Here is a 20,701-nt window from a genome sequence, read left to right on the forward strand (position 1 = left end):
ATTTACTGTGTGGATGATATAGAAATTATGTCTGGATCTGCTAGATTTTTTTTTTGTTTATCCACTTGCAATAAAAAATATGTATTTATTGCCATTTCTTACGATACCTCAGACTCAGATAGTGATATTGAAATGAAAATTTAATTTTTTTCTCTATATCAACATTTTGTACAAAATTAGTGACTGATACTTAGGTATCAACAATTAGTAAATCACTAATTGCAGGATGGCAAACATCCTTAGGCCTAGCTTTCCCAGCAATAAATTCCGATTCCGTTAAAACCAAATCAAGGATTATTTCCTGTACATTTGTAATATTTCTGCATTGTTTTAGAGATATAAATGCCATACGAATTATTTTGTCAACGAACTTATTTCAATTTAAAACTCATTATCTCAAAAATCACCAAAGATAAAATTATGAAACAAATTCCATAAGATTAAGAAGAGAATGTTCTACAAATGTTGCTTATGATTCAAGATAGGCAAAATGTTTTCAGTTATCTCACTCCTAGTCGAGTTGACAATCTAAGGGACGGTTATCTCCAACAGATCTATTCCCACCAAAAATTCATTATCTCAAAAACGACCAAAGGTAAAATTATGAAAAAAATTGCTTTAGAATGAGGAAAGAGTTCTAAATAAACGTGGTTTATAGTGCAAAGCAATTCGAGTGAATTTTTTAAAGTTATTCGACTCCCAGTCCAGTTGACGAAGGCTCGAGAACGTTTACAATTTATTTTCATTCAAGATTTATATATTATTTTATAACCGTTTGAATTCCATCTTAAAAAAGCAAAAAAGAAAAATTCAACTAGAACTCGAGCTTTAAAGAACTGATTACAAAAGGCAAATTTAATGCGCCTTAATTTCCCGTATGTAGAATGATTTTTTTTAAAATACGGTCCTGTACTATATATTCAATTTTCTGGGATTACTGTGAAATTCGAATATATTATTTTTATTAGGAACAATTTTCAGATGCACCGTTCTTTGTCTCACGCATTTTTATTGACGGAAGGCAATATTTTCAATAAAAATATGCGTTTATTGTGCATAACAAAAAGGAACTTGATGAACACGTTTCTTTGATGGATTTTCAGATACGATGTTTAGGTTTAATTTATTTATCATGTTTGAATAGTCGAGAGGACCACAAAGTGACTTTATATGCATGAAAAACATTGAAATATGTACGTGAAATTAAATAAAAAATGATGCCAAGTGCCTGGAACATTCAATGCCTGTAAAACCTAAAAAATTCCTTCCAAGTGTTTCTTGGTAAGTGAGTTGGATCTAGAGTCAAATAAAACTCGGGTTTTAGAATTTTAATATTGCCGACGTTTCGGTCTATATTAGGCTATCCTTAGGGCGCTACAAAAGATGTAATTGGTGCTTATTTAAATTATAAAATAATTATACAATTTTTTTTTCTTGAATCTTAAAATATTATAAAATAAAACCTAATAAAGATGACAAGACACGTTATTAACGCAATTGAACTACGATATAACACATGTATTAAAAAAATTGATCAAGGTTTAAAACAAATTCATAATAAAAATTAAGAAGTAAAAAGAATTTTCAGAAACGTCGGTAGTATTAAAATCTAAAACTTGAGTTTTATTTGACCCCAGATCATTAGTAGGAGACATAAAAGATTTTTGGCTCATAAAAAAACAACAATTACTTTAAAGGCCTGGAATTAAATGAATAGTATACCTTCAGATGCCTGGAAAGAACATGAAAAACAGTATCAATATCAAAAACATTAAAAAAATGACGCTAAGTGCCTGAAAAACACGTAAACTATTAAAACATTTTAAATTTTTTATAGGAATTTAGAGTCATATTTTTTCAATTATTTTGAGCGTAGGGAGTTTTTTGGGCACCTTTTTACCTTTTTGAGCTTTTAAATTAATTTTTTAATATATCCCAGGAACTTGGACTAATCTTTTATTTTATTCTATTTACAAACAACGCAAAAATAAAGTCACCTAAAATCACCACCCCACCATTTTGAACACAATCAAGATTATTAAATAGTGGTCCATAATGAGAAATTAGAGAGTTAGCTTAAATATATACCGTAAAAATAAAAGTCCTAAATTAACTGCACATCCAACGATGTGTGTTGATCTCCTCAAAGTCAGTCATATTGACAATGGAAGAAGGCAGATCTTTTTGCACACCTGGATCTCATGGCAATTATGTTAGAGAAAGTATATATATATTTTTTTTAAATAAAATATAATAGAAACACAAAAAAAATAAATAAAATATTCATATAAGCCTAGAAAAAAAATATCGAAAATTTTCAAAGGTAAAATATAATACTCGATCAACTTACGACTTTCGTTCGGTTTCCCCGACAGCAGCAAAAGAGAGATTTGCATCCGACTGAATAAAAAAAAAAGAGAAAAAAGCTCAGGCATAGGCATCGAACAATAAAATTTCATTCAGTAGGTAGTTACTATAAAAAGAGGGGCTCCTGTGAGAGAAACCGAACCAAAATTCACGAAATAGTCCCGAATAAAAGCGCGAAAACGTAACCGAATTCGCGAAAGACCGTGGAGGCGGCAACTGTGGCGGCGAAATGATGATTCCGTTGCCGCCTCCCATCTTTAATTCTAAAACGAGCTTTTCAACCTTTTGCTTTCACGTCGAGAGGTTCGTATGGGTCTTAAGAGAACAATGGTTCGCGAACTCTTTTGTTAAAAGAAGAACTTTTCTTATATATACCATTCAATCTCCAGAATTACTCCAGAACTAATTTACTGGAAAGGAACTTTGCTTGGGAATTAAATTAGGGTTTCTGGGTTAAGCTCTATATAACAAACACTATTGATTGATTGTTTATTTAAGCGGCACCTAAACATTAATATTCAAAGTTCTCGACCATCTGTCTGGGTACTATTTTCAAACGATGCGATGAAACTCTTAAAATATTAACTTTCCAAATTTTTAACCAACGCTTTCGTTTCTTGATATGGTGTGTATACAAATAAAAATGCGTGGGTGTATAATGGTAATATATACGTTTGCTACAGGGATACATCGTATTATGGATGAGAGTGACCTAACAAGCCTTGTGAAAAACTAGGATTATTTAACTACAGGTAATTGCATACAACATGGAATTATTTAAGTGTTATATCACTATTTTTATTTAACTTAATTTGTAATAATCAACATCGGTCAACTGAAAAAGAATAAAATATCAAAAATGTCTTAATAGAAAATTATACAAAGGAATTTTTGGAGAGTTGATTTAAAAAATTTGATAAGCCATGTATAAAATTATGTAATATATAAAATTCCTTGTACTTGTAGTAAATTTTACATAACATGCATTCGACATTAACCATAGAATAAACTGGGCTGATTTATCAATTTTAGCCAAGGATCCAATTTGAAAATTACGTAAATTAAAGGCAACTGCATTTATAATGTTAAATGAAGATAAATGCATAGTTACTTGTTCGGTTAATTTTAATAACACATTGATTCCTTTGCTAAAGGCCTTGCCTCTTCAAATTAAATGATAATGAGAAATATATTTTGTTCACATACATTAGGATCACACCCCTTTATTTAAAAAAAAGTGCCTTTTAAATTTTTTTTTTACTTTTCAAAACAGTTTATTAAAGTGAAATAACCATCAGAATATAAAAAAGTAATTAAAAATAATTTTGAAGAACCAGAGTAAAAAAAGCAAACAAGAAGTTAAGAAAAATTATTTTAATTTTATTTTACTTTATTTACCTTGATAACGGTAGTAGATTCAACTACCGAAACGCTGGTTACAATTAGGTATTTTTATTCAATAAATAGGTGTTATTAGGTTATAGGTCATTATTTTCAATTTGAATGTTTAAAATAAAGTTAGATGGGATATAGAACAGAAGAAACAAGGTCGGACGTCGATATATAAAATCTCAGCTCCTGTACACATAAAAAAAATTATTATACCTCAAGTATTTACTTATAATTTTATTGTATTAAAGATTTATTGAACTTAGATTAAATTAAATATAACGATAGGTATCGTTAAGGTTCATATTTCTTCTAAATAGTACTTTCTAAATCAAAGTGACTATATAAGATATAGGAACCTTCAGAATTGTATGTATTCCCTTGCATGGTACGACATACTTTATGAAAGTAATATAGATACGAATATTCAAATTCTTTATAATTTATTAATGAAAATGTCAAATTATTTGTGAAACATTGAGATAGTGCATTGAGAAAATTTAAGCAAACTAAGGATATGGAGGATTGGGCTTTGTATAAACGTTTGCGAAATTTTACATTACATGAGATAAGAAGGGCCAAAAAAACTACGTAAATTCAATATGTCAAGAAAAAAATTTAAATATAATATTATACCAAAAAAAAAAGAAATTTTTACTAAAGCCCTTTAAAAAGTCTTTGTTTTTTATATTGTTGGCTTATTGATCACTTTAATATGCCCTTTAAAGTTTCTTCCGGACACTTAAAGTCATTTTTGAAATCAGAGTTCAATCCTTTCTAAGCATTTGAAGTCATTTCAAAATTGTTTCTGAAACTTGAATTATTTCTTTCATTTCACTGAAATTCTATGCATGTATTTTTCAATGCATTTAAAATCATGTTAAAATTGTTCCTTGAATTCATCCATTCATTCCATTCAGATTCCAGGTACGTGATTTTTAATACATTCCAAGCACTTGAAGATAACCACAGAACCTCTCTGATGAAATCAATAGCTATTTTGCCTCTTTTTTTCAAAATATTTCTGATTGCAGTGAAATAATAAATTTCAATAAAGGTCACAATAATGATTTATTTTCTTTTCAATTAACTATAGTGAAGGAGGTTCGTATAAATTACTTTAACAAACTTAAAATCCAATGCAACGGGTATTAATTGGACATATAGGGTGATTTTCAACCTATGCGCATAAACTTGGAAAATGGTAGATGAAGATCAATAATGAGTAATAATGAGAAAAAAATGTAGCAAAATATTTTTGGTTTCTGAAATAAAGTTAAACAAATGTCAACAGAACGTGTATCAGACGAACTTATTTTGTTTATTAATAACTGATAGTAAACAAGTCATAATGTTTGGAATTTGTTGTTTGGAATCTTTAGTAGTACTTTAGCAGTTTGTTGGTGGCTGTGATCGTTTTTGATCGTTATTTTTATACGAACAAAATAAAAGCGTCAAATGTAATGGCGCACATTTTTACAAACGAAGAACTTGACGACATGGTTTTGGTTTACGGAGAAACGCATCAGAATGCAGTGGCAGCAGCTGATCTGTATGCCCAAAGATTTCCCCGAAGATATCACCCGAGACGTGGGGCTTTCTTACGTATTATTCAGCGAGGTAGAGAAGCTGGCAATTTGCGGCCGCGGCCTAGACAAGATGGAGGAGCTATTAGACCTAGGCACATTCTAAATCTGGAGGAGGATATTTTAGAAGTTATCGAAGAACAACCTGGAATTAGCACTAGGACAATTGCAGTGCGATTTGGAATATCGTAATCTACAAGTTGGCAAATTTTAAGGCACAAGTTGCTGTACCCGTTTTATGTGCAGAGGCTATAAGCCCTACTTCCAACAGATTTGCCGCTTCGAGTACACTTTTGTGAGTGGTTGTTACATCACCAGCAGTTAAGCCCAAACTTTACCATGAACATTTTAGTTACGGATGAGGCAAATTTTAGGCGCAATGGAATTTTCAACTTTCATAACACTCATTACTGGGCTTTGGAAAATCCGCAAATTACACGGAGAACATACTTTCAACAACGTTTTTCTGTAAATGTATGAGCGGGAATTTTGAACGGGATGCTCATCGGACCTTTTATTCTGGAAAATCGTTTGACTGGTGCTCGGTATTTAGAATTTTTGCGAAACTATTTACCAGTGCTCCTTGAAAATGTGAATCTCAACGTAAGGCAGAACATGTGGTTTCTTCATGATGGTGCTCCACCACATTTTTCACGACCAGTGCGACAACATTTAGATCGTGTGTTTCCCGGACGATGGGTAGGCCGTGATGGTCCAGTTGGGTGGTCCCCTCGCTCGCCTGACCTTAATCCATTAGACTTTTATTTGTGGGGCCATATGAAAATAATGGTGTATGTAAACGAAGTTGATACTGAGCAAGAGCTACGACATCGCATAAACCCTGCCAGTGTCGCAATTCACCTACAGTCTGGTTTGGCTCGTGCATGTACGTCTTCATGGATTCGACGAGCTCAAGTCTGTATCGAAAATAATGGAAACAACTTCGAACAGTTGCTTTAAATTAGTTTAAATTAAACACATTAAAAATACACGTTTTTTATTTTAAAAAATATGGATATTTCCAAAACTAAAAATATTTTATTACATTTTTCAGCATCATTACATCATCAGCTATCATTTTCCAAGTTTATGCGCATAGGTTGAAAATCACCCTGTATAGATATCCTTTATATACAAGTATATCACTCATATTATCCATAGTTGCCTTAAAGTTGGTTACTTCTCAGATGTATAGAAAATGTCGTGTTGGGAACAGTAGAGAATCCCAAAACTTTTAATGATTTAAGAACAAACAGCATACTTCCCGATTTCTTCTCTATTTACAAATGTATAACTAACTTTATTTCTAATAACATTATTCCTATTGCACAATGCAGTTTTAAAAAAAAAATTCGTATGTCTTGTAAATTTAATTGATGATAATATTTATAGCCTGGACAAATGTACACTATATTAATTTTTCTTAATTTTAATAAGGCTTTCGATACGACAAAACATTCCTTATTAAATATAAGTTCATTTATTACGGTTTTAATATCACAGGCCTTAATATAATGGAATCATATATGTGTAATCGAACTCAAAAAGTACTTATTAATAACAAACATTCAAATTCATCTCAAATTTTAATACCACAAGGCTCGATTTTGGGACAGTTTTTTTTTTTTCGTATATTATACGTCTAATATTTTTAGATCACTGAAGTATTATAAAATTCAAGCTTTTGCTGATGACACTCAGTTATACTGTTGCTCTGATGGTGATATGTTTGTAGAAGCTCAAATTCTTAGAAATGAGAATCTTATGACTTTTAATTTACTAAAAAGAATATTTTAAAAGGCGTATTTTTCATTGAAAACGTTATATAATGCTAAATCATTTTAAACCGGAAGATTAAAAGGGAATTATGTGAATCTCTTGTAATTATTGTGAATATATTTATGGTTTTTTTTTGGATCAATAAAGTAAATTTCGTGTACAAAGAGGTCAGAACTCTGGTATCCAGTTAATATGTGTTAAAAAAATATGAACGCATTACACCCTGGCATAAATTATAGTTGAAAATGGACGTTCGGAGGAATTTACATTTTTGCACTATTTCAAAAATATTGTTATTTGATTTATAAAAGTTATTTATTATTATTTTCTTGGTCTTATTATTTTCTTTGGAAACTTCCTTGGACATAATTTAATTGGACATTTGAAAGTGTTATAATAAACCGTAAAGTTTAACTAAACCAGTTAGTCGGAAGCACAAATATGCACCTATAACGACCGCAAAATGATATTCGGCAGCAGTTAGAATCGCTCCGGTAGGAAATGGGGTGGAGGCCGCGTGAGATAAACTCGCTACTATTCCAGGCAACAAAGTGCGGTTTCCTGGTAAACCTAATTACACCATCTTGTGCCGAAACTTAGGATTGTCTGTTCGGCTTACAAATAACCTCTTTGCCGCTTAGTAACTTAGAGAGAGCTGATTTATTCGAGTAAAAATGAATGATTTAATTTAATGAATATCAAGAATATATTTATTTGAATGAACCCAAATATTTAGTTAGTTTTTCTGTGTAATGATCATAAAATTATATTGTTTCTATAACTTATATTGTTTCTGTCACATCATCATATTAGACCTTGCAAAGTTCCCATAACAAATTATTTTGCTTTTAAATCCATTAACTTCCATAACCAAATCAGTCAGTCTAACCGACACCTCTCGGAACATATCGCAAACTTAGTTCAACCAAAAACTACTTTCTGCCTCCCTTTAACTTCAAAGAATAGAAATTACACCCGGAAGAATAAGTGGTAGTTGTACGACGTAAACTTCAAAACGTCAACCGACCCGAAGTTTGCGTTAAAGTTACACAGAAGTTTCCAGGGGGGAAGCAGGGGGTGTTCAATTACAATTTTCGTCTGTAATTTTCGGGTAGAGGTAGCGCGAGGTCGGCGGTAACGATGCCGGCAATTCCCCGGGATTAACCGACTTTCCCTTTTCAGTTTTGAATCAATGGGCCACATCCAGGCTCTGGAAACGGTCCATTGTGTCCCGTTTTGGTTATAATTCTTTGCAAGGGTAAAAAACTGACCCAACCCAAACCAACATTACTTGCATCGGCATCCAAAATAAAAGTTTGTCCAGGAATCGGATATGTTAAAATTGCAGATGTGCATAGTGCTCTTTTTAACCGTTGAAATGCTTCTTCACAGTCTGTTGACCAACTAAATACCATTTTGTCCTCCGTGAGCTTATATAGAGGCTTTGCAAGATTAGCGAAATTTCTTACAAATCTCCAGAAGTAGAAGCATATTGGTCTCAATTGAATTCATTGGTTATAAAAGATGGACTGTTAAAAAGAGTCTGGGAGAGCGTAGATGAAAAAGAAAAGACATATCTGACAGTCCTTCCTCGAAAACGGATTCCGGAAGTTCTTGAAGCTGTTCATGGCTGTGTCGGCGGAGGACATTTTGGAGTTAGTAAGACCTTGGCAAAAGTTAGAGAACGGTTTTACTGGCTAAACGTGCCGACAATGTGAGCAGTGTTCGTCAAGCAAAGGCCCAAGAACCCGGACAAGAGGAAAGATGATGCAGTATCTTGTTGGTGCACCTTTTGAACGAATTGCCATAGACGTAGCAGGACCCTTTCCTACTAGTAGCTCCGAAAACCGATATGCTCTTGTTGCTATGGATTACTTTAGTAAGTGGCCCGAGGTTTATCCGATTCCAAACCAAGAAGCAACGACAGTAGCTGAAGTGCTGTTCCAAAACTGGATTTGTCGATTTGGTGTACCCAGAGAGATACATTCAGACCAAGGAAGGAACTTTGAGTCATAAATATTCCAACAAGTATGCCAGTTGCTGGGAATCAATAAGACTCAGTCTGATGGAATGGTTAAAATATTTAACCGCACATTTGAAACCTATGTGAGGATGATGGTAAACTCTAAGCAAACCGACTGGGATACTTGTATACAACCATTCCTATTGCCATATCGTTCTTCTATCCACAAGTCAACTGGAAAAAGCCCGGCAAAAGTTGTCTACGGTGATGAACTTCGTTTACCTTTGGACATTATTTCTGGAAGACCCCATAAGTCTGAAACCCTTGAGGAGCACGTCGACCATGTTAAAACCTTAGAAATCAATCAGCAAGATTTGATTTATGTGACAAAAATATTATTGACTGATTATAAAATTTAATTTTATTTATTTATTAAGAGCACACTTAAAAAATATCTAAATTCCCAAAGTTGCAATACGATAATAATAATAGGTGATTGCTATGAATTTTAATGCAAGCTAAATGGTAAAAATTAAACATAATTTTATTCTGTACATCTCTGATTTGATATAAAGCCTGTGTGCCGTTTTGATTGGAAATAATTAGAAACCCCTAGTTATTTTACTACGATCCCCTAGATATTTTTTTTACCCGTATGGTTTATTTGCTCACTATAAGGTTTTATTGCCTCAAATTCTTCGTATCTCGATACCTTAAAAAACGAAACAAGAAATTCCACCCTTTTCATGATTTTTCAATATAAAACCCGGAACCTCGATAAACAAGAAGAAAATCCGAAAAGGCCCCGGACAGCTTTATAATTGCACCGGGTAGGAAGCCCGCGTATTAAAAATCAATTTGCCGGGGCAGATTTTCAAGTAGCGAAACAACACTAAGGGTTACCCCCGGCCCGCACGTACGTATATACATAGATATAACCGGTGCGCGAACAACGTTAAAACGAAAAGATAACGAATATCTATGGCTAAATGTAAAATAAATTCCGGTTTGTTGCTTTGTAAACGGGCCACGGTTTTACGGGTTTGTATTGCCGTTATTGCTGCTCCTGCTGCTGCAGCAGGTAAATAAGAGGCCTTCACTGCGAATTTTAAACTTTAAATTTAAAAGATATTTTATCGGTGGCTTGGAACTTGGAAGGCGGATTTATTATTGTTAACCTGAATCAGTAAAATAGATTGATTTACATTTTAAAGGGGAAACTCCCATATATATGTTAAATTACAAAACTGCCTGATTTCTATAGAAATAAAGCGTATTGCAGTTGAAAACCATCCTAAGCAGTTGGATATTCGTAAAATTTGGACGAATTTAATTAATTAATTTAGACAGACGATTTTAATTATTTCAGTTTTTAAGTCTTCAACTGCTTCGAACAATTAAAGTTACGTTTTTTTCAAGTAGTTGAATAACAGAAAAAAAGTCTTATTTAAGGTAGTTGAGTGCTCATTTGTATAGGAACTACTTGAGTTTAGGCTTTTCAACTGCTTGGAAGAAAAATTATAGTTTTAGCTTAATGTATAATTACTATCAACTACCTAAATTTTTTTTAATAATTCCAGGCCTCCCTCGCCCCACTAACAGCCGATTAATGAAGCGAAGTAAAACGAACCAGCCGGCGAAAACAGCAAAGCAATTAAGTAAACAAAAATATTAACCAGTTTAATTGTGCGCATAATGAGTTCTTAGAGTCGACGCTCCGCCCCCTTCTACCCCGTTGATATAATTTATCTTAATTTATACCGAAGAGATGTTCGAGTTGCAGACGACGTTTTCAACTTTGCGAGGCTCCAATTTAAACGATTTAATTCATGGGTGTCAAAAACATTGCATAAACGAGGCAAATAGGGGGGTACGGGGGCGAAAACAACTGTGAAACCTTAAACTAGATTGATTTCATATTCCACGCGAGTTGGGTTTGCAAGTGTTCCTTTAATAAATCAACCCATTGAACTGCATCATTCGGAGTGCGGATACGTATTATGTATGGAAAATTTTAAAGGAAATTAATTGCTGTTGTTGTTTTTTTTTCTTTGGTGAAGGGGGGAGGTTTGGTCATTATGAGCTTGATTTATGAGGTTTTTTTGTTAAAGAACTGAGACTGGGATATGTCCAAAAAGCCGGCCAAAAAGTCCAGATTTTGCCACTTTTCAGACTTATATCCTGAATGCATTTTAAAAATAAGCAAAGAATTATTATAAAATTAGTGTTTTCATACGTAATTGGATAAACCTCAATAGAAAAACATAATTTTAAATTGATACCGAGGATATTAAGGAACTGAGACAGCGATATATCCGAAAAACCGACCAAAAAGTGGGGATTTTGTTTCTCCTAAGACTTATATCCTGGACGCACTTTAAAAATAAACAGAGAAATATTATAAAACTAGTGTTTTCTTACGTAATTGAATAAACTACAATAGAAAAACATAATTTTAAATTAATACCGGGGATATTAAGGAACTGAGACAAGGATATATCCGAAAAACCGACCAAAAAGTGGAGATTTTGGCTCTCCTAAGACCTAAATCCTGGACGCACTTTAAAAATAAGCAGAAAATTATTATAAAATTAGTGTTTTCATAGGTAATTGGATAAACTACAATAGAAAAACATAATTTTTAATTGATACCAAGGATATTAAAGAACTGAGACTAGGATATATCCGAAAAAAACGACCAAAAAGTGGAGATTTTGCCTCTCCTAAGGCCTATATCCTGGACGCACTTTAAAAATAAGCAGAGAATTATTAAAAAATTAGAGTTTTCATACGTAATTGGATAAACTACAATAGAAAAACATAATTTTAAATTGATACCGAGGATATTAAGGAACTGAGACAAGAATATATCCGAAAAACCGACCAAAAAGTGGAGATTTTGCCTCTCCTAAGACCTATATCCTGGATGCACTTAAAAGATAAGCAGAGAATTATTGAAAAATTAGTGTTTTCATACCTAGTTGGATAAACTACAATAGAAAAACATAATTTTAAATTGATACCGAGGATATTAAGGACCTGAGACAGCGATATATCCCAAAAACCGACCAAAAAGTGGAGATTTTGCCTCTCCTAAGACCTATATCCTGGATGCACTTAAAAGATAAGCAGAGAATTATTATAAAATTAGTGTTTTCATACGTAATTGGATAAACTACAATGGAAAAACTTAATTTAAAATTGATACCAAGGATATTAAGGAACTGAGAGAAGGATATATCCGAAAAACCGACTAAAAAGTGAAGATTTTGGCTCTCCTAAGACCTATATCCTGGACGCACTTTAAAAATAAGCAGATAATTATAATAAAATTAGTGTTTTCATACGTAATTGGATAAACTACAATAGAAAAACATAATTTTAAATTGATACCGAGGATATTAAGAAACTGAGACAAGGATATATCCGAAAAACCAACCAAAAAGTGGAGATTTTGGCTCTCCTAAGACCTATATCCTGGACGCACTTTAAAAATAAGCAGAAAATTATTAAAAAATTAGAGTTTTCATAGGTAATTGGATAAACTACAATAGAAAAACATAATTTTAAATTGATACCAAGGATATTAAAGAACTGAGACTAGGATATATCCGAAAAAAACGACCAAAAAGTGGAGATTTTGCCTCTCCTAAGGCCTATATCCTGGATGCACTTAAAAGATAAGCAGAGAATTATTATAAAATTAGTGTTTCCATACGTAATTGGATAAACTACAATAGAAAAACATAATTTTAAATTGATACCGAGGATATTAAGGAACTGAGACAAGGATATATCCGAAAAACCGACCAAAAAGTGGAGATTTTGGCTCTCCTAAGACCTATATCCTGGACGCACTTTAAAAATAAGCAGAGAATTATTAAAAAATTAGAGTTTTCATACGTAATTGGATAAACTACAATAGAAAAACATAATTTTAAATTGATACCGAGGATATTAAGGAACTGAGACAAGGATATATCCGAAAAACCGACTAAAAAGTGGCGATTTTGCCTCTCCTAAGACTTATATCCTGGACGCACTTCAAAAATAAGCAGAGAATTATTATGAAATTAGTGTTTTCTTACGTAATTGGATAAACTACAATAAAAAAACATAACTTTAAATTGATACCGGGGATATTAAGGAGCTGAGACAAGGATATATCCGAAAAACCGACCAAAAAGTGAAAATTTTGCCTCTCCTAAGACCTATATCCTGGACGCACTCTAAAAATAGGCAGAGAATTATTATAAAATTAGTGTTTTCATACGTAATTGGATAAACTACAATAGAAAAACATAACTTTAAATTGATACCGGGGATATTAAGGAGCTGAGACAAGGATATATCCGAAAAACCGACCAAAAAGTGGAAATTTTGCCTCTCCTAACACCTATATCCTGGACGCACTTTAAAAATAGGTAGAGAATTATTATAAAATTAGTGTTTTCATACGTATGTGGATAAACTACAATAGAAAAACTTAATTTTAAATTGATACCGAGAATATTAAGAAGCTGAGACAGCGATATATCCAAAAAACCGACCAAAAAGTGGAGATTTTGCCTCTCCTAAGACATATATCCAGGACACACTTAAAAACTAAGCAGAGAATTATTATAAAATTAGTGTTTTTATATGTAATTGGATAAACTATAATAGAAAAACATAATTTTAAATTGATACCGAGGATATTAAGGAACTGAGACAAGGATATATCCGAAAAACCGACCAAAAAGTGGAGATTTTGCCTCTCCTAAGACCTATATCCTGGACGCACGTTAAAAATAAGCAGAGAATTATTATAAAATAAGTGTTTTCATACGTAATTGGATAAACTACAAAAGAAAAATATAATTTTAAATTGATACCGAGGATATTAAGAAACTGAGACAAGGATATATCCGAAAAACCGACTAAAAAGTGCAGATTTTGCCTCTCCTAAGACTTATATCCTGGACGCACTTTAAAAATAAGCAGAGAATTATTATAAAATTAGTGTTTTCATACGTAATTGGATAAACTACAATAGAAAAATATAAATTTAAATTGATACCGAGGATATTAAGGAACTGAGACAAGGATATATCCGAAAAACCGACTAAAAAGTGCAGATTTTGCCTCTCCTAAGACCTATATCCTGGACGCACTTTAAAAATAGGCAGAGAATTATTATAAAATTAGTGTTTTCATACGTAATTGGATAAACTACAATAGAAAAACATAATTTTAAATTGATACCGAGGATATTAAGGAACTGAGACAAGGATATATCCGAAAAACCGACCAAAAAGTGGAGATTTTGCCTCTCCTAAGACCTATATCCTGGACGCACGTTAAAAATAAGCAGAGAATTATTATAAAATTAGTGTTTTCATACGTAATTGGATAAACTACAATAGAAAAACATAATTTTAAATTGATAATGAGGATATTAAGAAACTGAGACAAGGATATATCCGAAAAACCGACCAAAAAGTGGAAATTTTGCCTCTCCTAAGACCTATATCCTGGACGCACGTTAAAAATAAGCAGAGAATTATTATAAAATTAGTGTTTTCATACGTAATTGGATAAACTACAATAGAAAAACATAATTTTAAATTGATACCGAGGATATTACGGAACTAAGACAGCAATATATCCGAAAAACCGACCAAAAAGTGGAAATTTTGCCTCTCCTAAGACCTATATCCTGGACGCACGTTAAAAATAAGCAGAGAATTATTATAAAATTAGTGTTTTCATACGTAATTGGATAAACTACAATAGAAAAACATAATTTTAAATTGATAATGAGGATATTAAGAAACTGAGACAAGGATATATCCGAAAAACCGACCAACAAGTGGAGATTTTGCCTCTCCTAAGACTTATATCCTGGACGCACTTTAAAAATAAGCAGAGAATTATTATAAAATTAGTGTTTTCATACGTAATTGGATAAACTACAATAGAAAAAGACAATCTTAAATTGATACCGAGGATATTAAAGAACTGAGACAACGATATATCCGAAAAACCGACCAAAAAGTGGCGATTATGCCTCTTCTAAGACTTATATCCTAGACGCACTTTAAAAATAAGCAGAGAATTATTATAAAATTATTGTTTTCATACGTAATTGGATAAACTACAATAGAAAAGCATAATTTTAAATTGATACCGAGGATATTAAGAAACTGAGACAAGGATATATCCGAAAAACCGACCAAAAAGTGGCGATTATGCCTCTTCTAAGACTTATATCCTGGACGCACGTTAAAAATAAGCAGAGAATTTTTATAAAATTATTGTTTTCATACGTAATTGGATAAACTACAATAGAAAAGCATAATTTTAAATTGATACCGAGGATATTAAGGAACTGAGACAGGGATATATCCAAAAAACGGACCAAAAAGTGGAGATTTTGCCTCTCCTAAGACTTATATCCTGGACGCACTTTAAAAATAAGCAAAGAATTATTATAAAATTAGTGTTTTCATACGTAATTCAATATAGTACAATAGAAAAACATAATTTTAAATTGATACCGAGGATATTAAGAAACTGAGACAAGGATATATCCGAAAAACCGACCAACAAGTGGAGATTTTGCCTCTCCTAAGACTTATATCCTGGACGCACTTTAAAAATAAGCAGAGAATTATTATAAAATTAGTGTTTTCATACGTAATTGGATAAACTACAATAGAAAAAGACAATCTTAAATTGATACCGAGGATATTAAAGAACTGAGACAACGATATATCCGAAAAAACCGACCAAAAAGTGGCGATTATGCCTCTTCTAAGACTTATATCCTAGACGCACTTTAAAAATAAGCAGAGAATTATTATAAAATTATTGTTTTCATACGTAATTGGATAAACTACAATAGAAAAGCATAATTTTAAATTGATACCGAGGATATTAAGAAACTGAGACAAGGATATATCCGAAAAACCGACCAAAAAGTGGCGATTATGCCTCTTCTAAGACTTATATCCTAGACGCACTTTAAAAATAAGCAGAGAATTATTATAAAATTATTGTTTTCATACGTAATTGGATAAACTACAATAGAAAAGCATAATTTTAAATTGATACCGAGGATATTAAAGAACTGAGACAACGATATATCCGAAAAACCGACCAAAAAGTGGCGATTATGCCTCTTCTAAGACTTATATCCTAGACGCACTTTAAAAATAAGCAGAGAATTTTTATAAAATTATTGTTTTCATACGTAATTGGATAAACTACAATAGAAAAGCATAATTTTAAATTGATACCGAGGATATTAAGGAACTGAAACAAGGATATATCCGAAAAACCGACTAAAAAGTGCAGATTTTGCCTCTCCTAAGACTTATATCCTGGACGCACTTTAAAAATAAGCAAAGAATTATTATAAAATTAGTGTTTTCATACGTAATTCAATATAGTACAATAGAAAAACATAATTTTAAATTGATACCGAGGATATTAAGAAACTGAGACAAGGATATATCCGAAAAGCCGACTAAAAAGTGCAGATTTTGCCTCTCCTAAGACTTATATCCTGGACGCACGTTAAAAATAAGCAGAGAATTTTTATAAAATTATTGTTTTCATACGTAATTGGATAAACTACAATAGAAAAACATAATTTTAATTTGATACCGAGGATATTAAGGAACTGAAACAAGGATATATCCGAAAAACCGACTAAAAAGTGCAGATTTTGCCTCTCCTAAGACTTATATCCTGGACGCACGTTAAAAATAAGCAGAGAATTTTTATAAAATTATTGTTTTCATACGTAATTGGATAAACTACAATAGAAAAACATAATTTTAATTTGATACCGAGGATATTAAGGAACTGAGACAAGGATATATCCGAAAAAACCGACCAAAAAGTGGAGATTTTGCCTCTCCTAAGACCTATATCCTGGACGCACGTTAAAAATAAGCAGAGAATTATTATAAAATTAGTGTTTTGATACATAATTGGATAAACTACAATAGAAAAATATAATTTTAAATTGATACCGAGGATATTACGGAACTAAGACAGCAATATATCCGAAAAAACCGACCAAAAAGTGGAGATTTTGCCTCTCCTAAGACTTATATCCTGGACGCACTTTAAAAATAAGCAGAGAATTATTATAAAATTAGTGTTTTCATACGTAATTGGATAAACTACAATAGAAAAGCATAATTTTAAATTGATACCGAGGATATTAAGAAACTGAGACAAGGATATATCCGAAAAGCCGACTAAAAAGTGCAGATTTTGCCTCTCCTAAGACTTATATCCTGGACGCACGTTAAAAATAAGCAGAGAATTTTTATAAAATTATTGTTTTCATACGTAATTGGATAAACTACAATAGAAAAACATAATTTTAATTTGATACCGAGGATATTAAGGAACTGAAACAAGGATATATCCGAAAAACCGACTAAAAAGTGCAGATTTTGCCTCTCCTAAGACTTATATCCTGGACGCACGTTAAAAATAAGCAGAGAATTTTTATAAAATTATTGTTTTCATACGTAATTGGATAAACTACAATAGAAAAGCATAATTTTAAATTGATACCGAGGATATTAAGGAACTGAGACAGGGATATATCCAAAAAACGGACCAAAAAGTGGAGATTTTGCCTCTCCTAAGACTTATATCCTGGACGCACTTTAAAAATAAGCAAAGAATTATTATAAAATTAGTGTTTTCATACGTAATTCAATATAGTACAATAGAAAAACATAATTTTAAATTGATACCGAGGATATTAAGAAACTGAGACAAGGATATATCCGAAAAGCCGACTAAAAAGTGCAGATTTTGCCTCTCCTAAGACTTATATCCTGGACGCACGTTAAAAATAAGCAGAGAATTTTTATAAAATTATTGTTTTCATACGTAATTGGATAAACTACAATAGAAAAACATAATTTTAATTTGATACCGAGGATATTAAGGAACTGAAACAAGGATATATCCGAAAAACCGACTAAAAAGTGCAGATTTTGCCTCTCCTAAGACTTATATCCTGGACGCACGTTAAAAATAAGCAGAGAATTTTTATAAAATTATTGTTTTCATACGTAATTGGATAAACTACAATAGAAAAGCATAATTTTAAATTGATACCGAGGATATTAAGGAACTGAGACAGGGATATATCCAAAAAACGGACCAAAAAGTGGAGATTTTGCCTCTCCTAAGACTTATATCCTGGACGCACTTTAAAAATAAGCAAAGAATTATTATAAAATTAGTGTTTTCATACGTAATTCAATATAGTACAATAGAAAAACATAATTTTAAATTGATACCGAGGATATTAAGAAACTGAGACAAGGATATATCCGAAAAGCCGACTAAAAAGTGCAGATTTTGCCTCTCCTAAGACTTATATCCTGGACGCACGTTAAATATAAGCAGAGAATTTTTATAAAATTATTGTTTTCATACGTAATTGGATAAACTACAATAGAAAAACATAATTTTAATTTGATACCGAGGATATTAAGGAACTGAGACAAGGATATATCCGAAAAACCGACCAAAAAGTGGAGATTTTGCCTCTCCTAAGACCTATATCCTGGACGCACGTTAAAAATAAGCAGAGAATTATTATAAAATTAGTGTTTTGATACATAATTGGATAAACTACAATAGAAAAATATAATTTTAAATTGATACCGAGGATATTACGGAACTAAGACAGCAATATATCCGAAAAACCGACCAAAAAGTGGAGATTTTGCCTCTCCTAAGACTTATATCCTGGACGCACTTTAAAAATAAGCAGAGAATTATTATAAAATTAGTGTTTTCATACGTAATTGGATAAACTACAATAGAAAAACATAATTTTAAATTGATACCGAGGATATTAAGGAACTGAGACAAGGATATATCCGAAAAACCGACCAAAAAGTGGAGATTTTGCCTCTCCTAAGACCTATATCCTGGACGCACTTTAAAAATAAGCAGAGAATTATTATAAAATTAGTGTTTTCATACGTAATTGGATAAACTACAATAGAAAAGCATAATTTTAAATTGATACCGAGGATATTAAGGAACTGAAACAAGGATATATCCGAAAAACCGACTAAAAAGTGCAGATTTTGCCTCTCCTAAGACTTATATCCTGGACGCACTTTAAAAATAAGCAAAGAATTATTATAAAATTAGTGTTTTCATACGTAATTCAATATAGTACAATAGAAAAACATAATTTTAAATTGATACCGAGGATATTAAGAAACTGAGACAAGGATATATCCGAAAAGCCGACTAAAAAGTGCAGATTTTGCCTCTCCTAAGACTTATATCCTGGACGCACGTTAAAAATAAGCAGAGAATTTTTATAAAATTATTGTTTTCATACGTAATTGGATAAACTACAATAGAAAAACATAATTTTAATTTGATACCGAGGATATTAAGGAACTGAAACAAGGATATATCCGAAAAACCGACTAAAAAGTGCAGATTTTGCCTCTCCTAAGACTTATATCCTGGACGCACGTTAAAAATAAGCAGAGAATTTTTATAAAATTATTGTTTTCATACGTAATTGGATAAACTACAATAGAAAAACATAATTTTAATTTGATACCGAGGATATTAAGGAACTGAGACAAGGATATATCCGAAAAACCGACCAAAAAGTGGAGATTTTGCCTCTCCTAAGACCTATATCCTGGACGCACGTTAAAAATAAGCAGAGAATTATTATAAAATTAGTGTTTTGATACATAATTGGATAAACTACAATAGAAAAATATAATTTTAAATTGATACCGAGGATATTACGGAACTAAGACAGCAATATATCCGAAAAACCGACCAAAAAGTGGAGATTTTGCCTCTCCTAAGACTTATATCCTGGACGCACTTTAAAAATAAGCAGAGAATTATATAAAATTAGTGTTTTCATACGTAATGGATAAACTACAATAGAAAAGCATAATTTTAAATTGATACCGAGGATATTAAGAAACTGAGACAAGGATATATCCGAAAGGCCGACTAAAAAGTGCAGATTTTGCCTCTCCTAAGACTTATATCCTGGACGCACGTTAAAAATAAGCAGAGAATTTTTATAAAATTATTGTTTTCATACGTAATTGGATAAACTACAATAGAAAAACATAATTTTAATTGATACCGAGGATATTAAGGAACTGAAACAAGGATATATCCGAAAAACCGACTAAAAAGTGCAGATTTTGCCTCTCCTAAGACTTATATCCTGGACGCACGTTAAAAATAAGCAGAGAATTTTTATAAAATTATTGTTTTCATACGTAATTGGATAAACTACAATAGAAAAGCATAATTTTAAATTGATACCGAGGATATTAAGGAACTGAGACAGGGATATATCCAAAAAACGGACCAAAAAGTGGAGATTTTGCCTCTCCTAAGACTTATATCCTGGACGCACTTTAAAAATAAGCAAAGAATTATTATAAAATTAGTGTTTTCATACGTAATTCAATATAGTACAATAGAAAAACATAATTTTAAATTGATACCGAGGATATTAAGAAACTGAGACAAGGATATATCCGAAAAGCCGACTAAAAAGTGCAGATTTTGCCTCACTCTCACGAGATGT

The 20,701-nt window shown here is 31.8% G+C and overlaps 1 protein-coding gene and 1 long non-coding RNA gene across 4 annotated transcripts in view; both read right to left on the reverse strand.

Moving 5' to 3' along the window:
• Positions 1–20,701, reverse strand: part of LOC126736922 (semaphorin-2A) — a 713,174-nt gene that overhangs the window by 355,020 nt on the left and 337,453 nt on the right. The window lies entirely within an intron of this gene.
• Positions 14,256–20,701, reverse strand: part of LOC126736925 (uncharacterized) — a 6,749-nt gene continuing 303 nt past the window's right edge. Inside the window, exons 2-3 of the long non-coding RNA XR_007660829.1 lie at positions 18,849–19,033; positions 14,256–14,405 (exon numbers count right to left, since the gene is read on the reverse strand). This is a non-coding gene — a long non-coding RNA (uncharacterized LOC126736925). The remainder of the gene's footprint in view (positions 14,406–18,848; positions 19,034–20,701) is intronic.

Source organism: Anthonomus grandis, chromosome 5 (genome assembly GCF_022605725.1).
Source record: "Anthonomus grandis grandis chromosome 5, icAntGran1.3, whole genome shotgun sequence".
In the NCBI taxonomy this organism is placed as follows: Eukaryota; Metazoa; Arthropoda; class Insecta; order Coleoptera; family Curculionidae; genus Anthonomus; species Anthonomus grandis.